The sequence below is a fragment of the Xenopus laevis genome, chromosome 2S (assembly GCF_017654675.1).
Source record: "Xenopus laevis strain J_2021 chromosome 2S, Xenopus_laevis_v10.1, whole genome shotgun sequence".
Classification (NCBI taxonomy): Eukaryota; Metazoa; Chordata; class Amphibia; order Anura; family Pipidae; genus Xenopus; species Xenopus laevis.
This window is the reverse complement of record NC_054374.1, coordinates 52,204,032-52,226,890: the sequence shown is the minus strand read 5'-3', so window position 1 is coordinate 52,226,890 and position 22,859 is coordinate 52,204,032. Positions and strand designations below refer to the sequence as shown.

General features: G+C 40.7%; 1 protein-coding gene across 7 annotated transcripts in view; it reads left to right on the top strand.

Annotated features, from left to right (window-relative positions):
- The window catches only part of LOC108708905 (F-box-like/WD repeat-containing protein TBL1X), a 275,459-nt gene that overhangs the window by 85,963 nt on the left and 166,637 nt on the right, over positions 1–22,859 (top strand). For 3 of the 7 annotated variants that reach the window (XM_041583784.1, XM_041583780.1, XM_041583782.1), the window contains one exon: positions 21,575–21,678. The exons of the other annotated variants lie outside the window; for them this stretch is intronic. The gene's annotated coding sequence lies outside the window, so the exon portion shown is untranslated. The remainder of the gene's footprint in view (positions 1–21,574; positions 21,679–22,859) is intronic. 7 annotated transcript variants of the gene reach the window in all.

Below are 22,859 nucleotides of genomic sequence, written 5' to 3'. Positions count from 1 at the left end.
TGTCTGAGAATAGGTGCAGAAGAAAAGGCAGTTTTCAGGGATTCAAAGGCTTCCAGGGCTGGAGGAGGCCAGTGTTGTGGCTTACCCCCTTTGCGGATGAGGGCCAGGATAGGAGAGATTTTGGAAGAGAAACCTTTAATAAATTGTCTGTAATAGTTGGCAAAGCCAATAAATCTCTGGACAGCCTTGACACTTGTGGGGAGGGGCCAATCAAGAATTGCTGAAACCTTGGCTGGATCCATCTTGAAACCCTGCTGGGAGATGATGTACCCAAGAAAAGGGATGGAGGACACTTCAAACGAACACTTTTCCAATTTAGCGAAGAGATTATTCTTTCTTAGACGAAGAAGAACTTCCTTCACTTGGGAGTGATGCTCGTGGAGATTTTTGGAAAAGACAAGAATGTCATCCAGATAGACAACAACACTTTGCCCCAACAGGTCTCTGAATATATCATTCACGAACTCTTGGAAGACCGCGGGGGCGTTACATAGTCCAAATGGCATGACTAGATATTCATAATGCCCATCTCGGGTATTGAAGGCGGTCTTCCATTCGTCCCCTTCACGAACTCTAATGAGGTTATAGGCACCCCGAAGATCCAGCTTGGTGAAGATCTTGGCCCCTCTTAACTGATCGAAGAGTTCGGAGATTAGGGGGAGAGGGTAACGGTTTTTAATGGTGATTTTGTTTAACCCCCTATAGTCGATGCATGGTCGCAGACCTCCGTCCTTCTTTTCGACAAAGAAAAATCCAGCACCAGCAGGGGAGGGAGAAGGGCGGATGAAGCCTCTTTGGAGATTTTCCTGAATGTAGGTCTTCATGGCAGCCGTCTCAGAGGGGGAAAGAGGATAGGTGCGACCCCGGGGAGGCATGGAACCAGGAAGAAGTTCGACTGGACAGTCATAGGGTCGATGAGGAGGAAGAATCTCTGCAGAGCCCTTATTGAAGACGTCAGCAAAATCTTGATAGATGGACGGAAGGGTCAACTTGGGAGAAATAGAAGAAACCTTGATAAGGGGCACAGCAGGCAAACAGTTCTGTTGGCAATAGGGGCTCCAGCGGGAGACTTGAGCGGAGGTCCAGTCAATGACTGGATTATGGGTACACAACCAGGGGAGCCCCAAAACAAGTGGAGTTGAAGGGCAGTCGATGATTAGAAAGGCCAATCTCTCCAGATGCATGGTGCCCACTCTAAGAGAAAGTTCGACGGTGGTTTGAGAAATAATGGCCGAAGACAGAGGGCGGTCATCAATAGCCAAGACTCGCAGAGGAGAAGCCAAAGGTTGTAGAGGAACCGCATAGCGAGCAGCAAAAACTCTGTCCAAGAAATTTCCAGCAGCACCAGAGTCCAGGAAAGCTTGCACTGGGATCTTCTGGGAACCGAATTGGATCTGTGCCGGAAGAAGGAAGCGTTGAATAGAGGGTTGGGGAGAATGACAAACACCACCCAGATAGGTCTCCCCAAACCTACCTAGGTGCTGGCGTTTCCCGGCTTCACAGGACACTCATGGGCAAAGTGTGATTTGCCCCCACAATACAGGCATAGGCCGGCAGCCCTTCTCCGTAGCTTCTCCTGTTCGGAAAGACGAGCCCGTCCGATCTGCATGGGTTCCTCAGTAGATGGAGCAGAGGAAGCAGAAGCCGCAGGAGTAGGAGAGGGGAAAGCAGAAGCCGGATTGAAGAGTAGGGGTCTCTGAAAGCGAGGAGCCAGGGTGGATTGGAACCGGGGATACTTCTTCGAACGCTCTCTGTCGAGCTCGAGTTGAAATTCCCTCTGTCGGGTGTCAACCTTTATGGCCAACGCCACCAGATCCTCCCACCGAGAAGGAATTTCCCGGGAGACCAAATCGTTTTTGATCCGCATGGCTAGGCCGTTGTAAAAGGCGGCATGGTACCCATCATTGTTCCAGGTGGTCTCCGCCACTAGGGTGCGGAACTCAATGGCGTACTCCGGAACAGAGCGAGTGCCTTGCTGGATCTGGAACAGGCGAGCAGAGGATGCCGTAGCTCGGCCAGGGGCATCAAAGACAACCCGAAGTTCACGGATGAAGGCACTGGCATCGTCAATCAAAGGATCCCTCTTTTCCCACAAAGGTGATGCCCACTCCAAAGCCTTCCCCTGTAGGCGAGTAATCATGTACCCCACTTTAGCTTGTTCAGATACAAACTGACCTGGCAGCAGGGCGAACTGGATCTCGCACTGGTTGATGAAACCTCTGCATGCAACAGGATCGCCGCTGTAGAGGGGAGGCGCAGGAATGCGAGGTTCCGAAGGCTGAAGTGGGCTTGCAGGAATGGCCACAGGGACCGGGGCCACAGGTGACAACGCCGACAACTTGTCCAGGATAGCTTCAAGAGCCTGACCGAAGTGTGTCTGCTGGGCTTCGTATGACTGCATGCGGGAAGCCAAACCTCGGATAGCACCACCGACATCAGGTGGAGCTGGAGTCTCCTCCGAAGGGTCCATGGCCCAACTATACTGTAACGGGCCCGAAGGCACAGTAATAGTGTAGACCAAAGAGGAGACCAGACCAGGTTCGAGGTACAAAAGGGTTTATCCAAAGAATCGTCAAAATACAGGCAAAAGGTCAGACCAGGCAGAAGACAAGCAAAATCGAAGAACAGGCAGGAATCGGTACACAAGAATCAAAATAGATAATAACACCCAGGAACACTGTAGCAGGAACCTATAGTTGGGCAAGGACTGGAAGGGGAAGTGAGTTTAAGTAGTCCCTGGGTTGGCGCCAAATTTTGACGCGCTTGCGTCAGACGCAGACGCCAGCGTCCCCACGCTGACGTCTTGACGCCGGCGCCCGATTTTGACGCCGGCGTCCATTCCGTCGCCGACGACCAATCCTGGACTGGGAAGGAGATGAGGTCATAGACCTGTGCCCGGCAGGAGCCATGTGGTGAGGCAGGTGGTCGCCATCTTGGACGCCATCTTGAAGACTTGGAGTAGATTCCATTACAGTGAAGTATCTCTCAGAAAGGATTGTGATATGTCCTCTGGCCAGTAAGCATCCACTGGTAGATGCTGCTCCATGTGAATCCAATCCTGATCCTGTGCTTCCTCTGACTGATTACAATGCTGACCATCTGAATGAGTCACGCTTGGTATTTTTGGGATTTTATACAAATGCCTTCTATTTCGCCTTAAAATTTTTCCATCACTTGTTTTAACCTCATAAGAACGAGGTGCGACTAGGCGTAGCACTTGAGCTTTTTCACACCAGGTAGATCCATTCCAAATTCTGACCTCATCTCCAATGTGTAAATTTTCAAGTGGTTTTGTACTTTTATCATAATTTTTCTTTTGTCTCTCTCTCATATTTTGTTTCTGTTGTCTGTACCGTTTATGAAGGGTCTTATCATTGTGGTAACACTTAAGCTCCAATGCAGGTAATTTTGTCTGTATTTGTCTTGCAAAGAACAACTCTGCTGGAGATTTGCCTCCTTCCAGGGATGTTGCTCTGTAGTTTAAAAGTGCCACTTCTGGGTCCTGCCCTGAATGAACAGCTTTTTTCATCAACTGTTTTATAATCTTTACACCACACTCTGCAAGTCCATTACTCTATGGGAATCTAGGGCTTGAAGTGACATGGTTGAATCCAAATTCTTCTGTGAACCTTACAAAGTCTTTTCCTATAAATTGAGGACCATTGTCTGTTCTTACTTCTCTTGGTATTCCATATCTGCAGAACTGTGTCTTAAGTATTTTGCATACTTCAAATGATGTGCTGTTTTTCAATTTTCGAACTTCTGGATAATTAGAGTATGCGTCCAATATTGCCAAGTGCTCCTTTCCATTCATCATGAATATATCAACTCCAATTGTATCCCAGGGACCAAATGGTATTTCTCTCTGTATTAGAGGCTCCCTTGGAAGTGCTGGGGCAAAGGTTTGGCAAGTTGTGCAGCTTGTTATCATTTGAGCAATATCCTCATTTATAGAGGGCCAAAATAAAGATTCTTTTGCTCGTCTTTTGCATTTTTGAATTCCAAGATGCCCTTCATGAATTATTCTTAACATGTCCTTTCGCAGCGATGAAGGCACAACAAGTTGAGATCCTTTGAGCAATACTCCATCCCATGTAGAAAGTTCATCACAACATTGCCGATATGACTTTGGAAGATATTTTTTTGGATTGTTTGAATGTAATGCAGTTATCACTTCTTGTAGATGATCATCAGAGGCAGTGCTTGTTTTAAATTTCTTCCACATGTCTTCTGATACTGCTTTCCAAGACATGACACTATTAATATGTATTTCCACACTTGATTCCTTTTCACTGTCTGATGCAACAGTGTCCTCATTCCATGTCCTTGATAAAGCATCTGCAACCAGAAGGAATCGGCCTGGTGTATATTCTACTTTGTAGTCATATTTCTGCAATTTCAACAACAAACGTTGAATGCGTGGAGGAGCTTTCCATAGTTCTTTCTGTGTGATGGTAAGTAGTGGCTTGTGATCTGTTTCAACAATAAATTTTGTCCCATACACAAAGTTGTGGAATGCTTCACATCCAAAAGCAATACCAAGAGTCTCTTTTTCTATTTGTGCATATTTGTGCTCTGTGTGTGTGTGAATGGGCGTGATGCATATGCAACTGGCTTCCATTCCATTCCATACTGTTGTAGTAGAACTGCGCCTATTCCATCTTTTGATGCATCTGTTGATATTTTTGAAAGCCGGCATATGTCAAAATATTGCAGCGTCTGTGCACAACAAAGAATGTCTTTGAGTGATTTGAACTCCTGTTCCTGCTTCTCTGTCCATTTCCACTCAGCGTGCTTTAGTAACATACTCCTCATATGGGGAGTCTTGTCTGCCAGATTGGGAATATACTTGCTAAGGTAGTTTAACATACCAATGAACCGCTGCAGTTCTTTTTTATTACTGGGGCTGGCCATTCGTTTAATTGCTAGAACTTTTGCAGGATCTGGTTTCACTCCAGTGTGAGAAATGATTTCACCAAGATACAAAATTTCTGTTTTCTTAAACTGACATTTAGTGTGGTTCAGTTTAAGTCCATTTTCTTGTGCTATCTGTAAGACTTGCTTTAGTCTTTTGTCATGCTCTGCTTCTGTGGTGCCCCAAATTAAAATATCATCTATATAGACTTTAACTCCTTCAACCCCTTCCAAGAGTTGCTGCATTGTTCTGTGAAAAATCTCTGGGGCTGAACTTAATCCAAAAGGCAGACGCTTGAACTGATACCTTCCAAAAGGTGTATTAAAAGTACATAATTTTCTACTCCTCTTAGTGAGAGGAATCTGCCAAAATCCATTTGAGGCATCTAGGATTGTAAACAATTTGGCATTTGCCATTTCACCCAGGATTTCATTCCGAGTGGGTATATGAAAATGTTCTCTCCTTATGTTTTCATTTAACTCTTTGGGATCCAAACACAATCTTAGAGACCCGTCTTTTTTCTCTACAATGACTAAGGAATGCACCCAAGAGGAAGGTTCACTGATAGGTTCAATTACATCTAACTCTGTCAGGCGCTGCAATTCATGTTTAAGTCTTTCTCTCAGTGCCACTGGCACATGCCTTTTGGCTTGTACAACTGGTTTTGCATCAGCTTTTAATGAAATATCATATATAACTGGTAGTTTTCCAAGACCTGCAAACACATCCTTATATTCACTTAGCAGTATGTCTATGTTGCTTTGTGGTGATTCTTCCACAACAAATAATTTGTTTACCAGTCCCAACTTTTCACATGTTTGTGCACCTAATAGAGGACAGTAATTACCAATTACTACTGTAAATTCATGCTTGCTTGTCTTTCCTTTATAAGTAAGAATGAGGGTGCATTTTCCTACTGATGGGATTTCAGACTCATTGTAGGCCTTTAGCACTGATGTTTTACTTTTTAGTTTTGCTTTCATTTGTAAGTTTCTCCATATTTTTTCTGTGATAATGTTTGTTTCTGCCCCTGTGTCCACTTTATACTTAATCAGGGAACCATTTGTATCAATGTCTATAGTCCAGCTTTTCCCACTTCCATTCCTTTTACTGACAGCACTCACATAGATCTCCTCCTGACTCTCCTCACTACTGCTGTCCATGACTGCATTTAGTTTGCTTTTACTGTAACATTGCTTGGCGAAGTGATTATATTTGCCACACGCTTTGCACTGTTTACCAAATGCTGGGCAGTTGTTAAATGCATGGGTGTTGCCACAATTATTGCAGACCTTGTATTTGGTGAATCTTGCATCAATTTTCCCTTTGCCTTTCTTAAAATCTGATTTACTTATGTGAGCCCTTGGTGTAACTGAGGATGTGGCCACTCTACTCACTTGTGAAACCTTCTCTTCACTTCTTATCCCTGTTAACACTTTGAGCTGCTGTTTTGTGAGTTCAGCTGCTTGACAGATTCGTATAGCTTTTTCTAATGTAAGATCCTGTTCCCTTAGCAATCTTTCTTGCACTTTTTGATCATTACATCCAATTACAAGTCTGTCTCGGATTAATGAATCTCTCAGCTGACCAAAGTTACATGTTCTGCTTTTGAGCTTGAGGTCTGTTATGTATTCCTCTATGCTTTCTATTGGAGACTGCACTCTGGAGTTAAAGATAAATCTTTCATATGTCTCATTCACCTTAGGGGTGCAGTAATCTTCAAACTTTCCCATAACCACTTCAAAATCATCACTGTCATGTTCATTAAGTTGAAATGAATTGAATATTTGCAAGGCTTCTTCCCCTGCTATTGTTAGGAACAGGGCCACTTTCTGTGCACTGGGCAGTGTTATAGTGTTAGTAGCTTTCATATATAGTAACAGTCTCTGCTTAAAGATTTTCCATGCTTCCCCAACATTTCCCACAAACTTAACTGGAGTAGGTGGATGTAGACTGTCTGTCCTTATCTGTGCAGGGACTGTTACACTCACAGGCTGGGATGGGCCTGCTGCATCCTCTGTACCTCTTGCAGGTTCTGACATTGTTCAGGCTTTGTGTGCTGAGTGAATCCACTTCTGGTACCATGTGTTGTATGCTTTAATAACCAGATTCTGAGTTTGCAGCAGCAACTTATTTATTCAAATACAGTGCACCAAGGAAGCATGTATCTCTGTGCAACTCACTCTCATCTCCTGTGAGCTGACCCCGCCCGCTGCTTCCTTGTTCTGACAAACTTTATTAACATCAACAATTATCAACACAGCTACCAGGCAGTAACCAATCAGAGACTTGAGGGGGGGCCACATGGGTCATATCTGTTGCTTTTGAATCTGAGCTGAATGCTGAGGATAAATTACAAACTCACTGAACAGAAATGTACCATGTGGCCCCCCTTCAAGTCGCTGACTAGCTCAGAGTTATAGAGCTGAAAAGCAGGAAGTTGGATTCTGGCTGTTTTATTAGACATCTGTTCACTCCAGCCTTTATATATTACATTTTTGGTTAACTAACTATATTAGAAACATTTTTTATTTTGCACAGCTTATCTATTTACCTAGTTTTTATTTCCACACTGAATTATTCCTTTAAGTTAAAAGCACATTCACATTTGAAATCTCAATTTTTTTAAAATTATTAGTATCCGTTATATTAACAGCAACTACATGTTATGCCAAGCTTTATGGAAACTGTTCCTTTAGTCACACTGGTCAGTAAAGGATATAGTCTAAATTTCTCTAATCAAACAACACTCTAAGGTCAATTTAATCCAAAGCCAATTAACAACAATCACCTGCCAAGTGAGTGAACTTTCCTATGTAGGCCATTGCACTATAAATAAATGGGGTGATATTTTATCCTTCACTCCTCAGCTGTTAATTGATGTGTGCAACAATGTGCTTGAAATGGTCCTGTGTGGCACTGTCTTAGAACTATCCAGAATGAGTAGAAGAGCATTTACAAACAAAACATGCATGTGCAGAGCTATACAAATAGGAAGAAGATCCCTGTTCTTCAGGGTTCACAGTTAATATACATGTAGATACAGGTATGGGATCTATTATACAGAATGCCTGGGACCTGGGGTTTTTCTGTCACTTGGATCACCATATTTTAAGTCTATCATACACAAGTAGGTGAACTCAAATATTATAAGAGAGGAAATGAAGAATTAGTCTATGCTCACTGAAGTAGACATAAGGGCTAGATGCACCACCCTGAAACGCCATTGATGCAAGCATATAAACCTTAACCACAAATACCATGCTAAATTACAGCATGCTCTTATTTCAGTCAAACAACTTAAATTTGAAATGTTAGAGTCACTTTAAAGCAGCAATGCTAACCATTCACATATGCAACTGAAAGCAGTAGTTCAGCAGCCATAGAACAGAATATTATACTGTATATTTAGTAATGTTTCTTGGAGTAATAAAATAAACAACCTCCCATGTCTGGAACAGGGTTCACATGGAGAGACACATTTATCAAAGGTCGAATTTTAAATTCATGTCAGTTTTTAAAAACTCCCCTAAACTCTCATAAATTCAACCAATCAAAATGTGGTAATAAAATCATATTTTTTAAACTCGGGTGAATTAAATCAGCCCAAAAACTCGAATCAAATTCAATTTGAATTAGATTCGAATTTTAAAAACTCGATTTGAGTTTTTTCTCCGAAAAAAACTCAAATGTCAGGAAGGCTGCAAACAACTGCAAATTGATCCCTGGACCTCTCCCATAGACTTAAAGGGATACTATCATGGGAACATATGTGTTTTTTCAAAATGCATCTATCAATAGTGCTGCTCCAGCAGAATTCTGCACTGAAATCCGTTTCTCAAAAGAGCAAACAGATTTTTTTATATTTAATTTTGAAATCTGACATGAGGCTAGACATATTGTCATTTTCCCAACTGCCCCCAGTCATATGACTTGTGCGCTTATAAACTTCAGATACTCTTTACTGCTGTACTGCAAGTTGAAGTGATTTCACCCCCTCCCCTTTTCCCTAGCAGCCTAACAACAGAACAATGGAAAAGTAACCAGGTAGCAGCTCCCTGACACAAGATAACAGCTCCCTGGTAGATCTAAGAACAGCACTCAAAAGTAAAATCCAGATCCCACTGTGACACGTTCAGTTACATTCAGTTGGAGAAACAACAGCCTGCCAGAAAGCAGTTCCATCCTGCTGGCTCTTTCTGAAAGCACATGACCTGACAAAATGACCTGAGATGGCTGCCTACACACTAATATTACAACTAAAAAAAAAAATACACTTGCTGGTTCAGGAATGTAGACCGAATTATTTGCAGTGTAAACAGTGTAATTTTAGAAATAAAAACAACACCATAAAAATCATGACAGAACCCCTTCGGCAGGTTTCAATTTTTTTTTTAAAAAAAAACCTGAATCAAATTTGAATAACTCCCTAGTCGAATTTGACAGTTTTGACCATAAAAAACCGAAAATTCATATTTCGAATCTGAATTTTCAATTCAACCCTTGATAAATCTGCCCCTTAGTAATGACCAAAATGCATTGAAGTTAATGGACGTTTTTTTTTTTTGGCACATTTTTTCTTCCCATGCCAGAGGCACTAGGTGTATCATTCCCTGTGATGCAAGTGCTTCTTACATGAGAACTTAGGGGTGCTCTCATGCATTTGTGCCCCAAGGAGATATAAATGACCTGTATGGTTTTATATATTTTAGATTGTATTTATACTTAGTGGTGTGCTGGGGTTTGCAAATGTGGTCTATCCATAATTTGAAATCCTGCCATGTTTTAAAGCTACTAAATAACATTTAGGGGGTTATTTATCAAAATCTGAGTTTTTCTGTTTTTTTAAATAAAAAAAATCTGACCAAACTAGAATCCACGATTTACCCTTATTTATCAATAAAAAAAGCGACAAAAAATAGGACCTCTGCCATTTACTTCTACAGGAACTCGACAGGTTGAAGATGGAGTATTTTCTCATTCTGACTTTTTGCAGCCTTCGGGGTATAATAAATCTTGACAAATTTGACTTTTTTTTCCCACTAAAAATTCAGACTTTATAATAAAACTAGAATTTTTTTTTGATTTTGTGCATTCGGACTTTAATAAATAACCCCCTGTGTTTCAGGTTACCTTCAGGTAAAAAGCACTTATTATTACAAAAAAAAAAAAAATAACATTTAAATACAGAATAAGTATTAATGTAATCTTTACTCAGCCTACATGGCACATAATGTTTTTACTGGAAAAAATAGAAGTAGAAAAAAGTGTATATCTTTTAAGTTGTTTGAAATTTAGTTTTTTTTCAGCTTGCCGAATTTACATCTCAATATGACAAATAATTGTTGCATTATCATTTTCTAATAATCATACACCCAGAAACATCTCATACAATATAGCTGTTTTTGAATACATTTTATATAGAAAAGCCACAGAGATGTGAATCTAGGAATAAGGAAAAGGTTAGCTAGGAACATACTGTATAGATTATTATCCCTAATTATACTACTCTCATTTCTTTTACAACTATGCAGTTGGATTTGACGATTAAAGCAAATACATGATATGCTCCAAAATATATTTTAAAATGGGTATGTAAGTATAAGGCAACTGTAACTTTAAAACTGTGTAATTAGAGACAATCCTGGTCCTCAAATACTTTAAAGATTACCCACTATATTATTGTGCAGAATCAAAAAACCTTGAACATTTAGTTACAGATTATGGAGAAACGAGAGAGAAATATTTAGTTTCTAGCAAGTTCTATTACCATTGCAGCTTACTGAGGACATAGTGAGTAAATAATGTATAATATATACAGTAGAATTCTCATTTTACATTTTTCACAGGGCTAGAAAAATATGGTGTAAAATCCAGCATAATGTAAAATGTTTTATGCATTATATACTGCCTATTGGTAGAACCACAGAAAAACTGTGTAAAATACAGAAAAACTTAAATTCAGGGTATGTAAAATTGAGGTTCCACTGTAATAAATAATGATGCATGTATGAGCATGCCAATATTTTCCCCAATCCAGTGTTGGATTATTAGCATGTCTTTTACAGCGGCAGCCTGAATTAAGAGTCCCAAAGGGACCCAAAAAGATAAATTTCATGGCCTCTCTTCATCCTAATGTTGCCCTAGTAACTGCATGCATGCAGTAATCAGATGGATTATCTGAATGAATTATACTCCCCATCCAAACTATATGTTATATTTTTCCAAGTACTCAAACATACAGGCATTTAGGCTGATTTGGTCTGCCAGTTCCATTTCTAATCCCGCTAATCCCACAAGTATTAACCTACAGGGTGCCAGGATACTGTAGGAAGTCACAAATCTGTAATCATGACACAGGTGGGGCACTCCCCATCTCCAGTACTGCCTGGGGACCCAGATAGTTTTATCCCCACAGTTTAGTTAGCACAAAGGAGCCCTGTATGTACTGGTTATAAGTACAGGACCTTAACACCAGTCCACCAACAGACTTTTCCAAGGTCATAAAAACAATAAAACAAGGAACATTACTATTATGCAGAACATAAACAAATATTCTAAACTTTTAAACCTGTCAATAAAATATAAGTTACAAAAAAAAACAAATATTCTGAGAGATTCTGCATTATTTCTAGTTAATTGTACTTTACAAAACCGCTGTTGCTGACCTTGAAGTCTATTTGACTGATGAATGGCAAGAGATTATTTGGTTTCTGCGTGTACTGAATGATGTCTAGCATGAAGAACAAAGAGAAAAATGTGAGAAATTTAGGAAGAGAGTAACATGAACACCTGTGGGTCTTGTACTTGCTATAGGTCACTAAACACTGATGAATTGGCAAGCCAGTTACCTAATAAAACGGCAAGGGTTATTTTGAGATCACAATTGGAAATGTTTGTAGTGTACCCCAACTACTAATGCCTGATTCTGATTCCTTAAATTCTCAAGTCTGAGATGGTGCAGGTATGGGTTCTTTCATCTTGCAATACTTGAAACCATGTCTTAAGGTCACGAAAACATTAAAAAAATCAATGGGGTTGTTTTGTGATTGAGATGGAGTATTGAACTACTTTAGTATAGTTCAGCAAGTACAACTTACTGTCTGTCACGATCGCCGCCCGGAGCAGGTCCTGGAGCTCCGGGCGGCGCGTCCTCCCCTGCCGGCGTCGCTCCCAAAATGGCGGCGCCCATGGCCGCCACGTGGGTAGTGGCGCCGGCGCGATGACGTCAGCGCAAGGACGCCAATGACATCACAATGGCGCCAAATTCAAAATAAAAACGCTATCTAGACGCCAGAATGGCGCCCAAGTATAGGAAACATTCCCTAAGTGTATCCTGGGTTTCCTGTGAGCTGATATTGCTAATCTTGTTCCGGATTACTTATCTTAACCCTGCCTGGACTTTGGACTTTGCTGTTATCTGCCTGCCCCTGAACTCTTGCCTGGATTCTGACTACTCTTTGGATTAACCCTTTGGACACCGCGACCTTGCTCCCTCAAGAGGGCTTCCTCCTCGATCCTGACTACCTCCCTGGAGGGATCTCCCGGCTCCCTGACACTGTCTTAACATTACAAAGCAAAAACAAATCTGCCAAATAAAAGAATTTATTTTTTATTTTATATCCCTTGTTTGCTATATTATGGTATAATTCTTACTTTTTATAAATTATTGCTGTCTTGCTGCATGTACATTAAAAATAATATTATGATGGACACTATGGCAACTGGCATGGCCAAATCTGCTGTATAATAGATCCCATAGATTTCTTTTCAACATAAATAAAAAAATAAAATATGTTGTACAGTTGATTGAAAACTTGGATCTTTTATTACCGAGAGATAATTCATTCAGATATTATTACTTTTTAACATAATTTATTATGTTTACAAGCATGATTTGCAGTCTAAATCATAGTGGGTCTTTTCTATAGCAGCCATAAGTGTGATATCATTTAAATGGGAAATATGCCAGAAATGGCTGACCCCACAAATGCTCTATAACTAACATACCTGTAAAGGTTAAAAAAAATACAGTATTTATAGATAGATCGATGATAGATAGATAGATAGTTAGATACTACTTTAATTCAGAAATAACATCTGAAAGATGGATAGATAAAATAATAAAAACATATAAAAATAAAAAGGATATGACTCAGAGTCTATATGGGGATTTTAGTAACGCATGTCCGTGCCCCTGCTCACTGCAGAGCTATAATAAGGAACCTTTCTGTTGAGTGGGCTGCTGTGCCAAGTAACCAAAATTACAGAAATGTTTGTGGTTTTGAAAACACAGGAAAAAATATTTTTAATTTTGCCAAATTATAATGTGAACCATTTTTTATTTTTATTTAACATTAAAGCAAATAAATGTCAAAGAAAGCTTCTCTAGCACTTGGGATTTATGGATTGCTACAAATAAATAGTGATGGGCAAAATTAATTGCCAGGCTCAGATTCGGAGAATTAGGAGATTTGGAGAAAATTGTGCCGGCGTCCAAAAAACGTCCACCGGCGTCCAAAAAACAGACGTCGGTGTCAAACACAGACGCCGGCATCAAAAACGAAACGCCGGCGCCGTTTCATGAATTTTTTGCCATTTTGTGAATTTTGTGGGAAATTCGCTAATTTTTCGGTGAACCAAAATGGCGCAAATTCGCCCATCACTACAAATAAATGTGTCTTAGCCTTGTTCCTTAAAATGGCTATGTTTCTTAGAGAAACAATAGGGTTCAAAATAATAAGTGCAAAAAGTGGCTCAATTTACTGTAATTTTTTTGACAATGAAACATTTTTTTCTAGAAATGTGATTGTGGTTGCCACAATTAGACACAACATTTTCTGGATTTAAACTAGATAATAAATTACACACAGATGGGGGGTCTGCAAGGTAAGATAGTAAATGGGTGCACATTCACATTGTTCATTTCAGAGTGGCCCAACATGCGGAAAGGGAAACATTGGCAGAGCTGTCAATTCCCCCATATTTTTTGGGCGTTACCAGATTTTGGGGGTCTGTCCCCCATCACTTGTTGATAACACGATGTTGTAAATGTTTACTTCAATATACCGAGTCCTACTTTCTTCAATTTTTTAATCTTACTTGGGGAATTTACTGTCTACTTTTTGTGATCAGCCTTTACAATTCTTTGCTTTTAAATCAATTGTTGTAGATTAGCATTACGTTCTCTTTGTTTCCTGGCCCCCAATTGGATGAGTTCTCCTCTTATCACACACTTGTGTGCTAGCCAGACTGTCCAAGGGTTTATATGTTCGGATTTATTTTCTTTAAAATAATTGCGTAGTTTCTGTATTATGTCATCTTTGTCAGCTATATTACGTAAGAGGGAATCGTTCAATCTCCAAACCCTGGATTTGCCAGAGGGGGTCTGGCGTGTAAGAGTACAAGTGACTGGGGCGTGGTCGGACCAAGTAATAGCCTCAATCGTAGCGTCTTTGAGTAGGCTAACATCTGCGTGGCGGATGAAAATATAGTCCAATCTGCTATAAGTATTGTGAGGGTGGGAATAGAAGGAGTAGTCGCGCGTCGCTGGATTAGTGAGTCACCAGGTGTCAACTAAAGTATGGTCCCTGAGCTGTTTCCTGAAGGCTTCAAGTTTTCTATGAGGTATACTAGATTTGCCAGTAGATGAATCCAGCACCGGTTCTAATGTCATGTTGAGGTCCCCACCTAGAATAAGCATGCCTTCTTCAAATAGTGTCAGAGCCTGGAGCATCTGAGTTAAGGCTTGTTGTTGTTCAGTAGGGGGGAGGTATACCGCTGCCAATGTGTGTTTAAGGCCATTTATGGTGCCTTTGAGAAAAACGAATCTTCCTAAATTGTCAGATTTAATCTCTAGGGGGGTGAAGCCTATGGAATCAGACACCAAGATCATCACTCCCCTAGTTTTAGTGTCAAGGGGGGTGCTGTGAGCGAAAGTAGAGAAGCCTTTGAACCTGAGGAGAGGGGTTTGTTGTTTTTTAAAGTGAGTCTCCTGGACAAGTACAATTTCTAGTCTGAGCCGCTTTATGTCCCGTGCAAGATTGTACCTTTTGATGGGGGAATTAAGCCCCTTGGCGTTTATGGATCCAATGCGTATGTCAGCCATGGGTCTTAGTGAGAGCGCCGGCGTCGCGGAGGAGGCCTCGACCCAAGGGCAAGCTGAATGTGATAAAAAGAGAAAGCATCAGAGTCCCAGTCAGTGTGTCAGGAAGAGAGGGGAAGGGGAAAGGAGGGGAAAGCAGAAAAGAAAAACATAGAGTAACAAAACAATTGTGCAATATACACAAGGAGAACATGACCAAGCAATCAATACGATTATCGCCCAAATCGTATCGAAAGTGAACCCAATGGTCCTGAAGTGAGGAAACGTGGGTCTGGCGCACTGGAGTGGGTTAGTAGACTCTCCGATCCCAGTCAGCTGCTATAATCTAACCTGAGACCTATCGCAGCGAGACTAGAATGGGGTTAGTGGGGCAAGAGGTGGGGGTTATGGTCTAGCTAAAGTTTACATGACAGCAATATGTCATGGGCAGAGGTGCAAGTAACACGGAAGCCTGGGGGGGGGTTGAAATGCCGAAAAAGCACTATAACAATGTTATCACTGTCATATATCAGTATATTCACAAGTTATCTAACTGTACAGTCTCCCCGTATGCCCCCTTTTTTTTTTTTTTTTTTTTTTTCCCTCTGCTTTGTTCATCCGCCTCCCTCAATACCCCTCCTCCGAAACCACTGTCCCCTGAAACGGGGAGAACCATATGCGAAACCAGAGCCTGACTCCCTTGGAAGTCTAAACGTATAAGTACAGTGGGGGAAGTGGGAAGACCCAGGTAAAGTCAGTAACGACACAACTACTTTAGAATTACGCTAAGTACATTCGATATCTAAATGCAGAACGTGAAAATCTTTCCAAACATGGCAGAAAAGGAGTAACAAACAGTAATACTTAAAATACTTATAACCAAAGAATCTTCTGTGTGTTATCTTTGTAGCTAAAGTCTCGGGAGGTAAAACAAATAGGATAGGTGTCCAGAATCAGCCGATCCGTGTAATAAAGGAATGTCTGGCATGCGTTGGGACCCTCCAGGGAAGACCCGGGGGAAAATATGGGAGAGATGGAGAGTAAAAGGAGCCGATTCTTGTAGTGGTCCCCAAGACGGTGAGGAGGCGAGTGATTCCAAAAGCCAGCCACTGTGTAAGCAAAAAGATGTGCAGCATAATCCAGAGTCCGCATGAGGCTGTTGACCCAGTCTAGGCGATGAGTCGTGGGCCCAGGAGTAGCATGACGCGGAGAGCTCGGAGCTCTATCTTCACAGCACCGTCGTGCGATCTGGGAAGTCCCGTATAAGACCACGATGAGGTAGAGAAGGCCAATATCCGGGGCCTGGAAGCGGACCATGAAGGCTTACAAAGACCCGTAAGCTGGGACAGATAGGCAGGTGTCCAATAACGGCCAGTCCATAAGAGTGACAAAGTTAGACAGATTAAAGACCCGTCAAGGGTGTCCCATAGGACAGTTGTCCCGGCTTGGGTATCATTTCGTAGGCTCCGGGGTAGCCTGACGTGAAGGCCTCTGGGCTCTACTCTTGCATTGCCAATGGTCGACATCCAAAGCCTCTAACAGATCACCATTATATGCCAAGTCCCTCTAGTCCTTGAGATCAGGCACGGGCAGGTCCAGGTGATGGCAAAACTCCTTTATGCCGTCTGGTTCCCTAAGGCTATGCTGTCTCCCATCCTTCGTGATAGTGAGGGAGAATGGGAAGCCCCAACGATACGCAATGTTTTTGGCCCTGAGGACTGTGGTGAAGGGTCTAAGGGCGCGGCATTGCTGTATAGTCAACCAAGCTAGGTCCTGAAAAATGGAAATTTCATAGTCCTGATATTGGTATTTATCTGTGTTGCGTAGAGCCTGGAGTATGTCCTCCTTAATCGTGAACTTATGGACGCAGCAAATAACATCTTTAGGGCGTTCGGTTCTAATTCTGGGGGTCCCCAGGGTGCGGTGAACCCGATCCAGCTCCAGGGGGGGTGGTAGGATCTTTCCCCAAAATTGTATTGAAAATGGCACTCACCGTGTTGCGCAGTTCGGTTGGAGGGACCGAGTCAGGTATGCCCCGGACCCTAAGGTTATTGCGTCGCCCCCTATTATCCAGGTCTTCCATATGCTTGCGAAGAAGGTAAATGTACCTGTGGTGATCGTTAGCTCTGTGGGTAAGCTGGTTATGCGCTACTTCGACTTTGCCCAACCGCGTGTCGAGTTTGCTCTGCGACTTACAAATACTGCGTAGTTCCACTTTCATCTCGGCTATGTCTGCCTTATGGGATTCTTGCAAGGTTTTCGCCATCGCCCTAAGATCCGTCTTGGTCGGCAAAGCGGCAAGCATGGCTCGAATATCAGACGGTGCCGATGCGGTGCTAAAACTGGAAGCAGTAGAGCCTGCTGGGCTTGGGCTTCGGGCCTCTGCGCCCGCCATCTTGGATTCCCGGGTTTCCACGCGTCGCACCACTTTCTTACCCAGGTATGGAGACATGGTGTTTTGAGCACTCTGTGTCTGGTTCTGGGAGGGTTGCTCCGACTTTTTGTGGTGTTTCCCCATGGTTGCAGGCCTCGGGTCTTTCTTTAATCTGCGTTTCAGCTGGCCTGGGTCGGGAGAGCCTGTTCCCTGCGACTGCTCAGTACGCCATGTAGCCACGCCCCCCCTTTGCTTTTAAATCAGATCACCATTGACTGTTTAAAGTGCATTAGCAATCAATTACAGTGGCTTTCTGGCAGTAGTGGTAACACTTTCAACAGGATTATTCATTTTATTTTAACTGAGGCTGAGAAATACCCAAGGGAATTGTCACTAATTGCCTCTCTTGCCTGTTATTGCATGGTCACACTGTTTCAAATAGAATAAATAAAAAAGAATAACGAATAGTAAATAAGCAAATAGCAATTGCACAATTGTTCTTTGAGAACTGCAGAGCCTTTGGCTACATGTAATCATGGTGTCTATGTATCTCTCACATGTATACAGACATGCCTATTGTGTGCAGCCTAGACCTTTAAGCCTTGTTTCTATGAGTATTTAAATTAGATGTGTCATTATTTATTAGTTAGTTTTAGAAAATATACTAGAAAAACAGATCAAATAGCTGGGAATCCTTCTACATTTTATATCAAATGATTCTAATTTTTTCCTTTTTCTCTGTAATAATAAAACAGTACCTTGAATTTGACCCAAACTTCCATATAGGATATAATTAAGCCATATTGAAGGCAAAACAATCCTATTGGGTTTAAATAATATTTAAATGATTTTCTAGTAGACATCTGGAATAGCCCAGGTCCTGAGCATTTTTGGTAACAGATCCCATACACAATTGCAGAGATTTCAGTACACTGACCACTTATAATTACTTAAAAAGTTCATCCCTTTAAATTAAAAAAAAAATGCAGGGACAAATTTCAATAACTGCATAAAATTCATGTTTAAAAAGATTTTTTTCTTACGGTGTAAGCTGGCTAAACCAAAAATTCAAACTTGACAACAATATATTTAGGGACCCTCTAAATACCAGATGCATATGTATACCTGTGTTTGCAGATAACTAGTGATGAGCGAATGCGAAATTCCACATTTCTCCATTTCTGCAAATCTTTCAGAGAAACTGCAGCAAAAATGCTTATTGACTTTAACACATTTGGAAAAAAAGTTGCCTAGACTAAAAAGTCGCCAAAAGGAAAGCCCCATTGAAGTGAGAAAAGAAAAGTTGTGCGTGTAAATAATTGTTGAGTAAAAAAATGTTGTCGTCTTGTCTTGCCTTTTTTCAGCAAAGCAAATGGGACACATTCGCTCATCACTATATATGTGAAAAATGTATTTCAATTTTTTACAAGCCACACAGTATATAAATGGTATATAACTTGTCACTATTTAATCGTTTATCAAAATTTGAATTTGTGAATTTTTTTTAAGTTGCAAACTTTCCAAAAAAACATTGAAAAATTGAATTGAAAAAAAAAATCACTTACATTTACCTAGGACAACCCCCATTGACATCTACATTACATCAGCAGCTTTAAGATGCTTAAAATACAAAATCACAAAATTTTAGTAAATCTAATTCGAGTTTGTGACTTAGAACAAAATCTGTTAAATATGCCTCTTGGTCTATTAAATTCTCAACTACAATATGCTTATGTGGCACTACCATAAAGAAATGGTAAGTTTCCCATATAACACTGTTACACTCAGCAATTCAGGTTCATGGTTAAGATGTTTTCTATACAACTTTGATGTACAGTATGTAGCTGAACTACAGTACTTAGCAGTCAGTCATGCACAACTGCAGGCTTGTTTTTCCAAGTTTTTTTCCATTCCACTACTTATAGTGAAAATAATGAGGTTATTTACTAAAGCTCCCAAATCTGCACCCCCCGCTACATGCTTAAAAATCAGTGTCGAAGAATGTCAAAGGGGAGCAGCATCACTAGTGCAATGAGCACAATAGCGCAACCCCTTGTAACTGGACGCTCGCTCACCTTGCCTCATGGCAGGAGTGGCCCTGTATATGTAGTATGCATTCTTTAGGCCAATATTCTCTTTACCCATTGATAAAATATATTTTTTCATTTGGCCTTGCTCCCCCCATGCAAGTGTTCCAGCATAGAAAATAAATTGTCAACTACAAAAATAATCTTTTTAGGAGTGGTACATATGCGTCTATCCATATATAACACAAAATATTTCAGTCTGACATTTGGTTGATTCAGCTTCTGCATTACATGTTTTTACTTATTTGTCCCTCTTACCAAATCACAAAAGTGAAATTCATAATGATTATTCTGTCATAATCTGGTTGAAGACATTAAATGGCATTGAAAATGTTTCATGTTAATCCAATTTTACTTATTACTACGTTGACATTTCTTTTCCTACTTTCTACCTTGGCCAGCAAATGGAATGTTGTAAAAGACAATTAAAATATAGTCAAATATATTAAATATGTGTCAGAGTAGTACATTAACTAGTACCCTCTTCATAAATGCTACTTTACTAATGCTGAACAAATCTGCCCTAGTGCAGTAACCTATAGCAACCAATCATTATTTTATACCTCCACCTGCAACAGGTTAATCAAAGCCAGTTGCTGATTGGTTGATAGTGATTGTCCGAATGGTATCAGAATTTGCCAAAATTCAAAAATTCCCAACTAAAATTTTAATACAGATAATACAAATTTTAATACAGGCATAGTAAGTATCTGTTATCTGGAAACCCATTACCCAGAAAGTTCAGAATTTCATCAGGCCATCTCCCATAGGGGCAAATTCACTAAGGCGCGAAGCGCCGAACGCTAGCGTTTTTTCGCTAGCGTTCGGCATTTTCGCTACTGCGCAAATTCACTAACGAACGCTGGCGTAGTTTCGCTAGTGTTACTTCGCAACCTTACGCCAGGCGATTTTTCGCTAGCGACCAAACTACGCAAATTCACTAACTTGCGCAGTGTAGCGAACGCTACCTTTTACGCTAGACTTCCTTCGCCACCTCAGACCTGGCGAAGCGCAATAGAGTAGATAGGGATTGTTTCCAAAAAAGTCAAAATTTTTTCTAAGTCCCAAAAAACGCTGGCGTGTTTTCTACATGATGGCTGATAGGCTGAAAAAGATCGAAATTTTTTTGGGGCTCCCCTTCCTCCCCCCTACTTTTCCTGACTCATGGCAACTTACCTAGACAGTGGGCACATGTGTAGGGCAAAATAAAATTTTTATTGGCAGATTTGAAGGTTTTCTAGGCATTTGTAGTGCAGATATGTGTTCCTCCATTGAAATTTGAATTTCGCGCCGTATGCAAATTAGCCTTCGCTAGCGCAACTTCGCTTTATATAGCGAATTAACGCTAGCGCAACTTCGCAAACTTACGCTACCCCTGTGCGCAACTTCGCATTTTAGTGAATTTGCGGAGCGCTGGCGAAAATTTGCCTGGCGAAGTGCGGCGAAGCGCGGCGAAGTTGCGCCTGGCGCAACTTCGATTGTTAGTGAATTTGCCCCATAGAATCCATTTTATCCAAATAATCCAATTTTGTATGAACTATTTCCTTTTTCTCTATAATGATAAAAAAGTACCTTGATCCAAACTAAGATATAATTAATCCTCATTGAAGGCAAAACCAACAGATTAGGTTTATTTAATGTTTAAATTATTTTTTAGAAGAAAGCATGAAGGTCATATACTTGTAATGTCTACATTTTCTGCTATGCTTTTTGTAAAACAAACTTGACCGTATATTTATTATATATATATTTTTTGTACAGTTTTACAGGATTTAAAATGCTTATCCACGTTTGGATCCCTCCATTTTCTCCTATTCAAATCAAGCCCCTGTTCTTCCAATGTCCCTGTTTAATGAACTGAATGCTAGGGTAACATAGGCATCTTTTTTGAGATTAACTTCTCTTTAAAAGCAAATGATCAAATGTTTACAATTAAAGCAGAGTTTCATATGCAGCAATATATATTTCTTTAGCTCCTTCGCCTTCCATCATTTCTCCCCCATTCTACATCATCTATTCCATTCCATTTTCATGTTGGTGTTCCTTATTTATCTTTTTAGAGAATTATAGAGGTAATTTTACATAATCAGTGCTTTATGTTTTTTCTGTTGCAGACTAATATTGAAGCTTTCAACAAAAGCTTTTCTGAAGCAGAGAAATGCAGGATATATATAAAATATAATATAATTGCTTGGACTCCTGGCATTTCCCCAAAGAGGTACCTGTCAATTACTAACATTTATTATCAGTAAATAATGGTGTACCAAACTTAATGTAAGTCATAATTTGGGCATATGATTTCACCCATTGCATGGCAACTGTATCTACAGGTGTTGTGCAAATGTGAGCACTAAAAGATGAAAACCACTCCCCTTAATGTTCATTCATTTGCACATTGGACCTTGCTGCATTCTGCACCTTGCAGAGATTAAAAAATGATGCGGGGTTGCGAGGTGCAGAGTGCAGTGCAAGGAAATTGTAAAAACAGGCTGCCTATCACCTGCCACTAATGTGTGTAGAACTTTGTTATTTTATATTATCTAGAGCACAATGAAATGTATTACTGTATAATTAATGCTGATTTATATGTGAGCTTGGCAGTGCAGAGAATAATGTAGCCCATACTGAAATATGTAAAGACATAAGGCTTTTATATAAAACTACAAGGCTGCAGGCAGAAGGGTCTCTTCCCAAATTTGAATTAGATATCCTCTATTAATTCCACATACATTTCATTTCTTGCTCTGCAATCACACTCAGATGTTTTCCTTCATTGTCATACATAACTCAGTTTAGCTGCAGCAACAGCCTCTCTAAAAATTCCTCTTCATGTTCTTAGAGCCCTCCAAAATTTAGCCTCCCCTCCAGTTGCTTTGATATCGTGAACTTCTCCCAGCACCTTCACTGTAATGCTTAATTCCCACCACTAAACCGTCCCCTTTCTCTTGCTTCCTCATATGTTTCACTGTCCATGCCATCCCATGCAACCAGCTTCACTTGCCAGTCTCTTCATATAGGAGCTGAAATGATACAGTAAATGGATTAGTGAAAGCATTGTTCCAGTGGGGAAATGCAGCCTATAGGTCTTCCAGCTAACTATAGTTAAGTTGTTTAGTACTGCTGGGAAGCTGCATCTAGGCAACTGCTGAAAGCTTTGATACAGCCTGCACCATTAGATTGTGTATTCAGAAACTCATTACACTTTCATGCTTTGCTCTGCTTGGAATCGAGAAAGTTGACATGAAATAGAAAGAAAGAATCAATATTTGAAAATATATTTTATTTTGCTTCTGGTCAGTTTCCTTGTTCAGCAGCAAATGGGTTCCCTGTAATGTTTTGGTCAACTGCACCTTTTCATGTAAAGGCAGGTTGTATTTAAATCTTTATCCCCATGTTAGT